The sequence below is a fragment of the Lissotriton helveticus genome, chromosome 2_1, assembly GCF_964261635.1.
Source record: "Lissotriton helveticus chromosome 2_1, aLisHel1.1, whole genome shotgun sequence".
Classification (NCBI taxonomy): Eukaryota; Metazoa; Chordata; class Amphibia; order Caudata; family Salamandridae; genus Lissotriton; species Lissotriton helveticus.
This window is the reverse complement of record NC_136059.1, coordinates 565,003,433-565,016,032: the sequence shown is the minus strand read 5'-3', so window position 1 is coordinate 565,016,032 and position 12,600 is coordinate 565,003,433. Positions and strand designations below refer to the sequence as shown.

The following is a 12,600-nucleotide window of genomic DNA, read 5'->3' as shown; positions in this document are numbered from 1 at the left end:
TGGACTACGGCTAGCCATGGGATTGCTGTGCGTGTAGTAGGATTCCTGTTCAGGTGGACTACGGCTAGCCATGGGTTTGCTGTGCTTGTAGTAGGATTCCTGGTCAGGTGGACTACAGCTAGCCATGGGATTGCAGTGTCTGTAGTAGTAGTCCTTTTCAGGTGGACTTTGGCTAGCCATGGGATTGCAGTGTTTGTAGTAGTATTCCTGTTCAGGTGGATTACGGCTAGCCGTGGGATTGCAGTGCTTGTAGTAGGATTCCTGTTCAGGTGGACTACGGCTAGCCGTGGGGTTGCAGTGTCTGTAGTAGTATTCCTTTTCAGGTGGACTTTGGCTAGCCATGGGATTGCAGTGCTTGTAGTAGGATTCCTGTTCAGGTGGACCATGGCTAGACATGGGGTTGCTGGGCGTGTAATAGGATTCCTAGGAAAACGGCGCCGGGAACTTCAAGAGGGAGAACTGCAACGAGGAGGTGCACCCGCCTAATCTCGTTCTCAACAGAGTCACTACATTGAAGTAACCTATTCCTCTCCTCCCGGTTTATACTTTGTGCAGAACTTTTGAGACTCACCAGGTCTCTTGGAGTGTGCGATCACGTAATCTGTGAAACTCCCAACACAAGATCCCCTAAACACATCTAAACGAGGTGGTCTTTGCCCCTCATCGAATAGGCCCTGAAGATTCGCAGTCTGTTTCCCTGCGATGAAACACGTGTTGGCCTACATATAGGAACAATAAACAGAATTTTCGCACCAACAACGGATCCTATCCACACCTCGATTTTGTCTAAGCATGGTCGCCAACTATTTAGTTATCTGAATGAATTGGGTGTTGTTCTATTGTTCTTTCTACTCTCTGAATTGACATTGCTGATAAAGAATATTTTATTATCATAATTGTATAGTGCAGGGGCACTGTGGTTTTCAATAGGATTCCTGGTCAGGTGAATTTGGCTAACGATGGTATTGCAGTGCTTGTAGGCGATGTTGCTAAATAACGGACCTCAACCTAACAGCGCAGCTGTGTGGAGTACAACACAGTGCAGTATCACATGACCTGTCATTTTGGAAAATGTGTGTTTCATCTTCCTTCACTTCGTTTTCTCCATTCCACCTCTTCAGTGTGCATTCTCAGTCTTATGGTATGACAGAGTGTGAACTTGGAAGAGGGCAAATCAAAAGAACCAGAGACCTCACAATTACAGGTCAATGGCAACAGGAGCTAGGAAAATATAGTGCACAAAGCATGGACCACACGGTACAATGTGGAAAGCTATCCATAAGCACAGCGCGAAAGACAGGCTAAGAGGCATGATATGCGGATGGCAGGCCACTGGACATGCTGCGCAAAGCCGGCTGGGAGGTCGAGGGTCCATAACCGTCCTTGGACAATGGTGGACTATCTTGGCCTCGCACGAGAAATGTACTCATTGTTTGAGTATACTGCCTGCCTAGGAGCACCGCCGTGTACACAAACTGGGGAAAGAAGTGCCCACATGGCCAAATCACCACTCACCCCAGAACATCCCAGGATGTATAGTAAGGGATTCTAACACGTGGCTCGTGAGCTTTATTTGGCGATATAATCACTTTTAATTTCAAATTGTCTATTAGAATTCTTGGTTTTAAGCCTTATATTCGATTTGTTACTTTGCACTTACCATTTTGTATGTAGCAAAGAACTTTACTGTACATCTCACATTCGTGTAAAATCAATGCGCAAGCCTACAAGTGACTGGTTATACATAATTCACGGCACAATGGCAGCCAGCTCCTGTTTCCCAAATTAAATAGCAATGAAGGGCGGACGTTAACAGTGCGCTCGTTTATGCTGCACATGCATGTAATTACTTTATGCTACTAGTTCTCAGATACACACGTGTGTTACAAGCAGCACGCCTTGTCTATGTATACACTCTTAAATAACTTTATGGAGATGTACATTAAAAGCATTACTTTCCATGCGCTACCAAAAGTGATATCATTTTTGAAAGGCACTGTAAACATTTTGGACGGAGCACTGAAGGAAAATGAAACACAATATATGCAGCTCTGGGCCAGGTGTAATGTCGCGATATGTTCTGGTGTGGCTACGTCGTGACGTAGTGACACACGCCAAGCCCTGTTAATAAAAGAGCTGGAGCACGTCCACGTCGGCCAGTTGGCGACGGAGACAGCGACCCGCAGTTATACCCCACTTAAGGCTCCTGTGGTCATTGAAGTGCTAGGCCCCCAGCCCCTACCTGTCACGTCCATTCCCAAGGTGTCGGCCCAGACCGAGTGCCCAACACAACACTGGCGACGAGTTTGGGCGTACCTTTGTGTGGTGGCGGCCGCGAGCGTGCTGTGAGGCTCGTGGTGCTCGTGCCCCGTGGCTGGTGCCTCACACGGCCCTGGTGTGTCGCCTCGAGCTCCCGCTGCTGGTGGAGCACTGTGCCCTGGTGCGACGGCCCGGTGTGGCCCCGAGGTGAGGCTACTGCGAGCGGGAGCCGCTGGTCGCAAGCACGACTCCCGTGCATGCCCCTGACGCTGCTCCCGTGCCCCGTGTGGCGCTGTGCCGGCCGGCGCGTCCCCGCGTCTCTTCACCCTGCTGAGCCTCGGCCAAGCGCGGGTGGGACCACGCACAAAGAGGCGGCATCCAACGCCGCGTGCCCAGTGGCATTGCCGCGGAGGCCTAGTCCAGGCCGCAGATCGGCCCCGCCCACTTCCGGCCTTCCATTCCTCACGCATCGGGCGGAGATCCACGTGGGAGGGGATCTGAAGTGCAACCTAGGAGTGCATACAACAAGCCACACTCAGCGCAGGCACACAGGGAACGCGCAACTGTGGACACACACCCCAACTGCAGGATACAGCGCTCGCCCAGGGTGTCCTCTGCTGCAGCACTGCGGGCACATCTCCCATCTCACGACAGGACAGCAGGCCTGTCGCAGCATGCCGGATCGGCAGCCTAGGGGGCGGATACCGTAACATGTCGCAAATTCCCCCCATCGAGCCCTTCATAGTGGAAGGATCCCCGTCATCCCTGGCGCCTAAATGGAAGGATTGGGTCGACCGCCTAAAGGTATTCTTTGAAGCTACTAAAGTACACAAAGAACAGAAGAGAGCAATGCTGCTCCACTTAGGAGGGAAAGACATTCACAATATTGCCAAAACACTCGTGGAGGCAACGCCAAAGTATCACCACACCTTAATAAATGCCCTAAACACTCACTTCGAGCCCATGGGCAACCATGAGTACGAAAAGTTTATTTTCCGTCAGGCCCGGCAACTTCCGGATGAGTCCCTAGACACCTACCATGCCCGGCTAAAAAATCTGGCCTCAACGTGTGGGTTTCAGGATGAAACGGAGGAGATAAGAGGGCAAATCATTCAAGGATGTGCTTTAGCTAAGCTCGGGAATGAATCCTTGAAGAATCGGGAAAAAACCTAGCAGAGATTCTGACTCTTGGACGCACCAAAGAGCTTTCCAAGGCTCGGGCAGCTCACATGGAGGCAGCCCTCCAGGTACCAGTGAAGACCGAACCAGTCAATGTTGTCACCACTAGACCTGCGTCGAGAGGGAACAAGAAAGGCCCACGCAACGTCGCGGCGGCGCCTGACACCACCTGTGGATACTGTGGTGGAACACCCCATCCCTCTACAGAATGTCCTGCAAAAGGAAAAAGATGCTCAGGTTGTGGGCGATTCAACCACTTCGAAAAAGTGTGTAGAGCCAAGAAATTCCACAAGCCGCGACAGAGGGTCAACGCGGAGGATGACAAATCACCAAGCGACATGGATGATGACGAAGAGGAGGAGAGGGTGATGCACAAGGTGCACATGATCGGGACCACGACCCGCAAAGCACGGCGCCTCCCTCAATGCCATCTTCATGTGGGGGACCAAGAGATCACTGCGGTGGTTGACACTGGGGCCACTATAAACATCATGGCAGCTGCGCTCCATCGTACATTGCGACCCACACCTCTGCTCCAACCCTCCGCAATCGTGGTGTTCGCATATGGACAGGACACTCCACTGAAGATCCTAGGGCGGTTCAAGACGGCCGTGACGCATGGGAACCAGAAAATCCACACCACCATCTATGTCACGGAGGACGGTCAAGGCATGCTCCTAGGATGCCGTGCCGCGGAAGACTTAGGAATTGTATCCTTCTCTTTCAGCGTGCATCAAGAATCCATACAGCATCTCCTGGAGGAATTTGCAGAGGTGTTTGAAGGGTTCGGCAGATTCAAAGGAAAAGAAATACACCTACATGTAGACCCCACAGTCCAACCAGTAGCCCTACAACATCGGAGGTTTCCCTTCCATCTAAGGCCCTAAGTGGAACAAGAACTAAAGAAACATGAGGCTACTGGCATAATTGAGAAGGTGACGGGACCCACTCCAAGGGTCTCACCCATTGTGGTCAGCCGGGGGCGGTGCGCATCTGCATGGACATGCGCCTCCCGAACACCGCCATAAAACGTGAGCGACACATCACCCCTACCATTGATGACCTCATAGGAGAAATGGTAGGGGCCTGCTGGTTCTCCAAACTCGACTTACGATCTGGATATCATCAATTGGTCCTTGATGAGGCGTCACGCAACATAACCACATTCTCCACCCATGTGGGATTGAGACGCTACACACGGCTACGTTTCGGAGTATCTAGCGCTGCCGAGGTGTTTCAACATGTCATACAGGAGTTGATCGCTGACATCCCAGGAGTCATCAACGTCAGTGATGACATCATGATCCATGCCAAGTCCTTACCCTAACACAATGTCCGTCTCACCCAAGGACTCCGAAGGCTGCGCGAAGCTGGCCTGACGCTCCATCGTGAAAAGTGTGAATTTCTGAGAACCAAGCTGCAATTCTTCGGATACACCTTTTCCACAGAAGGTGTCAACCCAGATCCCGAGAAGGTGCGTGACATCAAGAGCGCTGTTGCCCCCGCAAGTGTGACCGAGGTCCGAAGCTTTCTGGGGATGGTCAACTACTGCGGTAGATTCATCAAGGACCTGACATCGCTCACAGTGCCTCTCCGGGAACTGACCAAGGACTCTGTCCCTTGGGAATGGGGCCCTCTTCAGGACAAGGCTTTAAAAAACATCAAAAATACCCTATCGGGGGGAGGAGCCAAGCTCGCGTCCGAGATGGCCGCGTTTTAGCTCGGCTCCGATCACTCTCCTGTCTGCAACAAATATCCTGTACTTTATCCTGCCCCGGGAAGTATTCCACGATGTGCAGTGGAACGACGATAACTCACAGGCACTTACCGTTTGCTCCGGTGATTCCTGGGTGTCACGGATCCTGAGTTACGCCCCTGTCTGCTTCGGGGCCTCCGGAGCGGCCGGGCCTGGCACTCCTTGGCGGCGCCCGGCTGGACGAGGCGCGGTGGCCGGCCCTTGGTGGTGGTGTGGAGTCGGTCGGAGGGGCCGATGTGGTAATAGACCGATTGTGGCCTCCTGGGCCTGGTCCGGCGATCCTGCGGCCTGGTGTTGGGGAGCTGACTTCCATGGACGGGGTTAACCGTACATCTGGCTCGTCTCCCCTTTGTTCTCCGGCCCGGCCATTTTGAGTTCCTCCGCCCGGACTCGGAGAACGGTGCCGGCGGCGTGTGGGGTGCCGGCGCATCGCCTTCTTCTGGTGGCTCCCCTTCCTGCCCTGGTGGCACTTCCGCTGGTGGTTGCCGGTGTCCTGTTTTGCCCTGCTGATATCCGGGCAGAGGTCGGTGTTTGCAGCGGCCCCGCCGGGCTTCTAAGATGGCGGCCGGCCCCATGAGTCTCGGCCTTGCGGGGACCGGCGATGCGAGTCCGCCGCGCGGCACGTTTGCTGAATACTGTAAAGGTGAGCCTACGCTCCGCGACATCCTCGCCGCCCTGCGCTCCTGGGGGGCACCCATGACCGCACCGACCGCTATCCTTGAGGGGGGTCCCTTTGTTGGGCCTGCCGGGCCCCCCTCGGTTTGTGCGGCTTCATCTCTGTTGTGTGCTGCTGGAACTTTCCTTGGGGTCGTGGACCTGGAGGCTGCTGATGGTGTGGATGTGCGGGGGTCCGCTGCCCTTCTTCGTCCTGTGCCTCCTTCTGCTCCGGAGGTTCCCCGGCTGGATCCCGTCTGGACCGACCTCGATGGGTCTCCTTTTCCTCTTTCGCCTCACATGGCCGTACGAAAATCCTGTGACGGTGCCGCTGGACCGGCTTTCTCCGTATTCTCATCGGAACTTTGCCTGCTTTGCCTGAAGTGGTTACTGTACTTTCTGGATCATCCGGGTCATGATCGCTACAACTTGAGTGTATTTTTGACTCGACTTCCCGTTATTCACCTCCTGTTTTATGTGATCTGGTTCCTGGTGCGCTGGACGATTACAGTTTGCGAAAAACGAGGACAGGGTTGAGCTGATCTTGCCTCTGTGGACTGTTATTTTGTGGTATGGTTGGGTGATCCGTTCATAATTGTATGATTATGTTTGATACGTCTTTACGTTCCTGGAGCTTATCCGTGTGTTTATTATCTTCCCGTGGGCTCTGAGTATTTTCGGGCGGGGGGGGTGGGAGCTGAAGGGGTTTTGATTGTGTGGCTCCTCTCCCGCTGTTTTTTCCCCGTTTCCCCTTCCCCCCCTTTTTTAATCTAAGTGATTCATTCTTTCTTATATTTCTCTATATTTCGGGTTCTAATTAGGGCGACAGGCACGCTGCTGGGGGGTAGGCCATAGCCTTCTGCAGGGGTGCAGGGTGGGCTGTGCGGGGTGGTGGGGGGGTCTGTTTATTGTATCTTTCCCTGTTCCTCCTTTTGGTTCTATGGCTCTTATGTATCCCCTAATTTCGTGGCGCGGTGTCGGCACGTAGCCCCCCGGGGTGTTTGTGCTGGCATGGCCCTTTTGGTATGTCTGCTGTCACGGTTTACTACGCATTCATTTCTCCTGTTGCCACTAGTTCCATGTGCCGAATTAGTATTGGGTGCTTTGTTAGCCGTGGGGGGCGTACACGGACGCTGCGCCCTCACTTTCCCCCTCCCCTTTTTTGATGTCCTCTTCCTCCCCTTTTTTCCTTTTCCCCACCCCCCTTTTTTTTTTCCTCCCTTGGGTTGTTGTAACGGAGGGCTTTTAGTTTTGTAAACGTATTTTTCGCTGTTTTATTATTATGTGCCCTGATAGTGGTGGGTGGATGCTGAGCAGCGACTGTGATTGTTCTTGATGTGGGACTCACGTTCTGCCTTTGCCAAAATGTGTTGTTCTGTTGGTCTTTTCCTGTATTCGAGACTTCGGTTTGCTCATGGCCCACCACGGCCCTCTGGACTTTACAGATTGACATTATCCTGTGACACCCTTTTTCTATTATAAAATTAACCTACTTTTATCCTGTCCGTGATGGCGACTCAAAGACTTGTTGCCTTTGCCTTTCATATGAGCTATTTAGAAATCCTGTTGTCTCTCCTGTATTGCCTCGTATGTTTCTTTATTGTGGTGGCCGGCCCGGTGGGTTGTAGGCCCGTATCTGTGCGCGCCTTCTGTACAATAAAGGTTTTAAAAAATAAATAAATAAATAAATACCCTATCGGAGGCAACTACGTTAGCTTTCTTTGACCCGGAGAAGATGACTCAGATTGCGGTGGATGCTGGCCCGGTGGGTCTGGGTGCTGTCCTGCTACAAAAGAGACGACCGGAGGAGGACTGGGCACCAGTGGCTTTTGCTAGCCGGTCTCTAACGGTGACCGAGCAAAGATACTCTCAGATAGAGAAAGAGGCTATCGCCATTCATTGGGGGTGTCGCCATTTCCACCTCTATGTCTACGGAAAACCGTTCACGGTCACAACAGATCACAAACCGCTGGTGGCCGTATTCGCTGGGACATCTACTCAACCTCCCCCGCGGATCAAAAAGTGGATGCTCCAACTGCAAGACTACAACTGCCGCGTGGAGTATCAGCCGGGGTCTCGCAACCCGGCGGATTATCTATCCAGACACCCTCGAGAAGCCACGGATAAGGAGAAGGAAGATGCCGAGGACACGGAGGAATACGTTCGATACATTACCGCCAGATCTTGTCCCATTCCCCTATCGATGCAGTGCCTAGCAGAAGCCACGGCACAGGACGAATGTCTCCAGAGGGCCAGAAGAATCCTACAGCAAGGGAACTGGCACAAAGCCAAGGAAGAGTGGAAGATTTTAACCAGCCCAGCTCAAAAAATAATGGAAAGCCTGCATCATGTGAAGGACGAACTCACGGAAGATCCGACAGGTTGCCTGCTGCGAGGACATCGTCTGGTCATACCCACTGCGCTCACTACCCGGTGTGTACAACTCGCTCACGTAGGCCATCAGGGCATGGTCAAGACTAAATCACGTCTTCGCTCCAAGGTCTGGTTTCCGCTCATGGATGCGCTAGTGGAGAGCATGGTTCGGTCCTGTCCAGCTTGCCAAGTCAGTTAGTCAAGGGGGGGATCCCTGGAGTCGAATAGTCTACTTCTTACACAGACCTTTCTTGTAATACAAGGAGAGGTCACAGTATATCATAGGTATTCAGACAAGCATAAGGATGGATTTCCACAAAGAAATAGTCTTGCTAAACAATCTAGATTTATTCGAATTGTATACAAATAGACAATAAAAACAAGATAGGAATTCAAACAACCCTGAGTGGACAGAAAGCAACAGGGAATAACAAATGTGGTAACTGCTGCATTTGTGAGCTATGTATAGTCACCAAAACAGTGGAACATAATGGTGCGAACCACACAATCACCACCCTTAACAACTGCAAGACAAAGAATGCCGTATATATGATCCTGTGTCCATGCAACCAGGCATATATAGGTGAAACAGGAAGAGAAGTAAGGCTTAGGATAGGGGAACATAAGTCTGCGATTAACAACAATAAAGAAAACGCCCCCCTTGTAGCTCACTGGAAGGAAACTGGACACAAAACAAAGGACCTCAGATGGGTTATTCTGGAAAGGATCAGGGAACTCACCAGATCGGGTGACAGTACCAGGAGACGAAAATTACAGGAACAATGGTATATGGTTAAATTCAATACCATTAAAAAAGGTCTAAACTCCAGGGAAGAATGGGAGGCTCTTATTTAACATACCAGCAATAGTTGACTTAGTAGGAATAACGTTATTCCTTTAAAGATAACCTGCAATCCTTGAAAATATACACATCAAATGATATGGAGATGTAGTATTTTGACCACCACTACAAGATGGCGCCCAGATTTAGGGGCTGACCTGGTCGACCGATTGGCTGGGTCTGGCGTAGGTAGCCCTGCATCGGTAACCAGGATGCCCCTACCCTAGATGGCAAAATGGGATCACTAGCGAATAAAAACAGCAGTGCTGGTGTAAACAATAAAACAATGCGCACTAACTGGGAAATAATGCCCCACTATGTCGATGCACAGCGCGAGGGAAACATTCCAAATAGTAGGAGTGTGCACCATATCAATAAAAAGGAAAATATAAAAAGAGATACATTAAGCCAACCGCGAATGTAGCGGGATGCCACACGGACAGATCCTCCCATAGAAAAACGGGGACATTATATCATTTAAAGATGGCGCCCAGGCTCACGGCGGGTCCGACGGCGCGCACACAGCGATTCGCACATGACAGGTGTAGGGAATTAGTCAATTAAAGTGAGTTATAAAACTCCCGCGAAACCAACACACTCCAGACGAGTGCAGGAACGAGGCAGAAGCGATCGATCAGCTACATAACGGTGAGTGTAGATCTTATCCCCGGGTCCCTGTCCCTGCCCCCTCCCTGTTTCCCAGGCAGAAGGGGAACCGCTTTTCCGTAAAAGCTGAGAGCATAGCACGGGAGACCCTTAGTTTTAGGCAGACAGGAGGCACTTTGTCACTACAAAGCCCACACCTCATACTGGAAGAGTAATACGTAACCAGGGCGGGGGCGGTGAAAATAGATTACCTGCATATGACCATGTTTGTAGTTGAAGGATGGGACCGGTAGGTCATATACAAGTAATTGCATATTGCAGGCACTAAACCGGCATAGCTAACACTGTGGGTACCAAGCAGGAGACATAAGTAATACTGAGCGCAGGCACTTAAACAAATAAGAGAATTTAAGAAAAGCAAAATACCAGATACACCATACATGCCTCAATAGAGTTAACAGTACATTCTTGCATAGAACAGAAGAGAAATGTGACGATGTTATTCCTATGTTCACTCAACAGAACATATCCAGTTCAGCAGCAGACGAATGACTACATATGCCCGTTCTAAACAAGTTTTAAAAATATCTGAGGTAAGAGCTTACTTCTAAAAATAAGGATGGGAATGTAAAAATAGAGTATATAAAATAGTTTAGTGAAAAATTACTGTATATTTTACCATCACAGATACACTACAAGTGGGCAGTTGCCTGACAACTAAACAACCAAGGAACCCCATCAAAAGGAGCTTTTGGTTACAAGAGAGAGGTAAATAGAAAAATAAATAACTACCCCCAAGCGCACAAACGAGGGGAATTTCTATCTAAAACCTAAGAAAAGCTCTATTTTTCATTAACAGAAGGGCACCAAGGACTATATGTGTAGCACCAAAAGAGGGAGACCTTAAGGAGACCCCATTTTTTGAGCGCCCACAATACGGCACCAAGGGTGAGAATCTATACTTTTCTTCTCTCTTTGGTCCATGGGTTTATTAGTTCCTTCTTCCCAATTGGTCTTCCACAAGGAATAAGACTTGTAGGGCCTGTATAGTATATGTGAAGTAAATGTATGCTAAGGAGCTAAGAGGCCAAATCAGAGGCTTTTGAACTAATGCAAACATCACTGTGTAATGATATGTACGAGAGAAGTAAATGTACGGTCACTAGGAACTGCATATGGTTGAAAGAATAACAGCAGTAAGAACCAATAGTGTGAAGCCTGAGTGGGTATACGCCAACCACAAGAGCTCAACCATTAGAGCAAAAACAGACAATAGACGTTAATGCATAATATCTGACAGTGCATATGTCTCCTAATATATTCACAGATACGGTATATTCATCCGTTCCCTGAAACCCCAGAAACAAGAAGTCCTGAGGAAGGTGCTACGATATCAAGTGACAAGCACCGAAACGCGTCGACGCACTGTTTTGATCCAAAAGAATCCAACCAGGGCCAGATTGAGCTTCAGATGGGCATTAGGTCTCTCCACTAAAGCTAGAGAGTATTTAAACCGTCTATGGCCATTGGATCTTGTCAAATATAGTGGCAGAAATATTAAGTGGGCCACTTAGATATGAGGGGTTTATTGTAAATTTGCTTTGTTTGTTGTTTACTGTGAATATATCTTGATTGCTTTTCCATTTATTGTGTATCTTGATTGATTTTCCATTTATTGTGTATCATAATATTGTGGTGATGTAACATTGTTTAATAATTATTCTTAACCCACCGGGATATGTTATCTTGGTTTTTAATTATTTTGGATGAATTTTATCTTGTTTTTATTGTCTATTTGTATACAATTCGAATAAATCTAGATTGTTTAGCAAGACTATTTCTTTGTGGAAATCCATCCTTATGCTTGTCTGAATACCTATGATATACTGTGACCTCTCCTTGTATTACAAGAAAGGTCTGTGTAAGAAGTAGACTATTCGACTCCAGGGATCCCCCCCTTGACTAACTGTCTTCTTACCCTGTTCCCTGGTGAAAGTGGGGTACCCTCTCTTTTTTGAAATCAGTAAAGTACAGCCTTGTGCTGGAGAGTCTAGGTTTTTGTGTAGACTATCACAGTTTTTTCCTATTCCAATAAAACTATATAGTCCCGGTCCAATCATACAATGGACACACTGAAGACATTTGGTTTCAGTGAAGAACAATTAAACAAAATCTTAAGCTCTAACAGAGGAAGCAATAACATCACAGTAATTCCTAATGGGGGTGAAAAATGGAACCAACTTATCAATCTGAAAAAGAAGATTATTAGAACAGAGCTACATGCGGATTTCATTACACAATATGTGAGGGCAGGGAAAATACCGATAGGCCTTCAAATACGAAATGAGCCAGGCTTATTTGTAGATAACCCAAAGTTCTTGGAAACATGGACTTTCATCTGTAATAGGTGTAGTAGGGACCTTATGCTCCTCATTATTGAAACCGCTCAGGCAACAGTATTGATAGAAATTAAAGAGATGGAGGAATTAGAGAAGGCCCTGCTAGAGAGCAATGTTATAGAGGAAGCCAAAAAAAGGCTTGAAGAAATAAACCAGGATATGAAGGGATACGGTGAATATCTCACCAATAGGAAGACTCAAAAACTTAGAAAGGACATCAACAAGTTTAGCCAGGAAGTGGTTTATCCATTTCTGAGAAAAGATTACTACACAGACAAGGCTGAGTACAACAGGAATGAGGGATCAAGACCCAGATTCCAAACGAGATTTCAAACCAGGAAACCCAGACATATACACTTCTCGGGGACATCCGAGAGTAGTATAGAGGAGGAGGAACTGGGTAGAGAGGACGGAGAATATGGAGGCCAGAACAGGGAGTATGAAACCCCTTTTTTAGACCAGCGCCCACAGAAAAGCAGGGGGAATTTTCGAGGCAGAGGGAGAGGCCAATACCCGAGGAGATCAGCACCCAG

General features: G+C 49.0%; 1 protein-coding gene and 1 long non-coding RNA gene across 2 annotated transcripts in view; both read left to right on the top strand.

Annotated features, from left to right (window-relative positions):
- ANKDD1B (ankyrin repeat and death domain containing 1B) overlaps positions 1-12,600 on the top strand; it is a 479,621-nt gene that overhangs the window by 346,165 nt on the left and 120,856 nt on the right. The gene's annotated exons all lie outside the window — the stretch shown is intronic.
- Positions 10,113-11,393, top strand: LOC144819433 (uncharacterized). Its single transcript, XR_013607364.1, has 3 exons — positions 10,113-10,436; positions 10,509-10,616; positions 10,996-11,393. It is a non-coding gene; the product is annotated as an uncharacterized LOC144819433 (long non-coding RNA).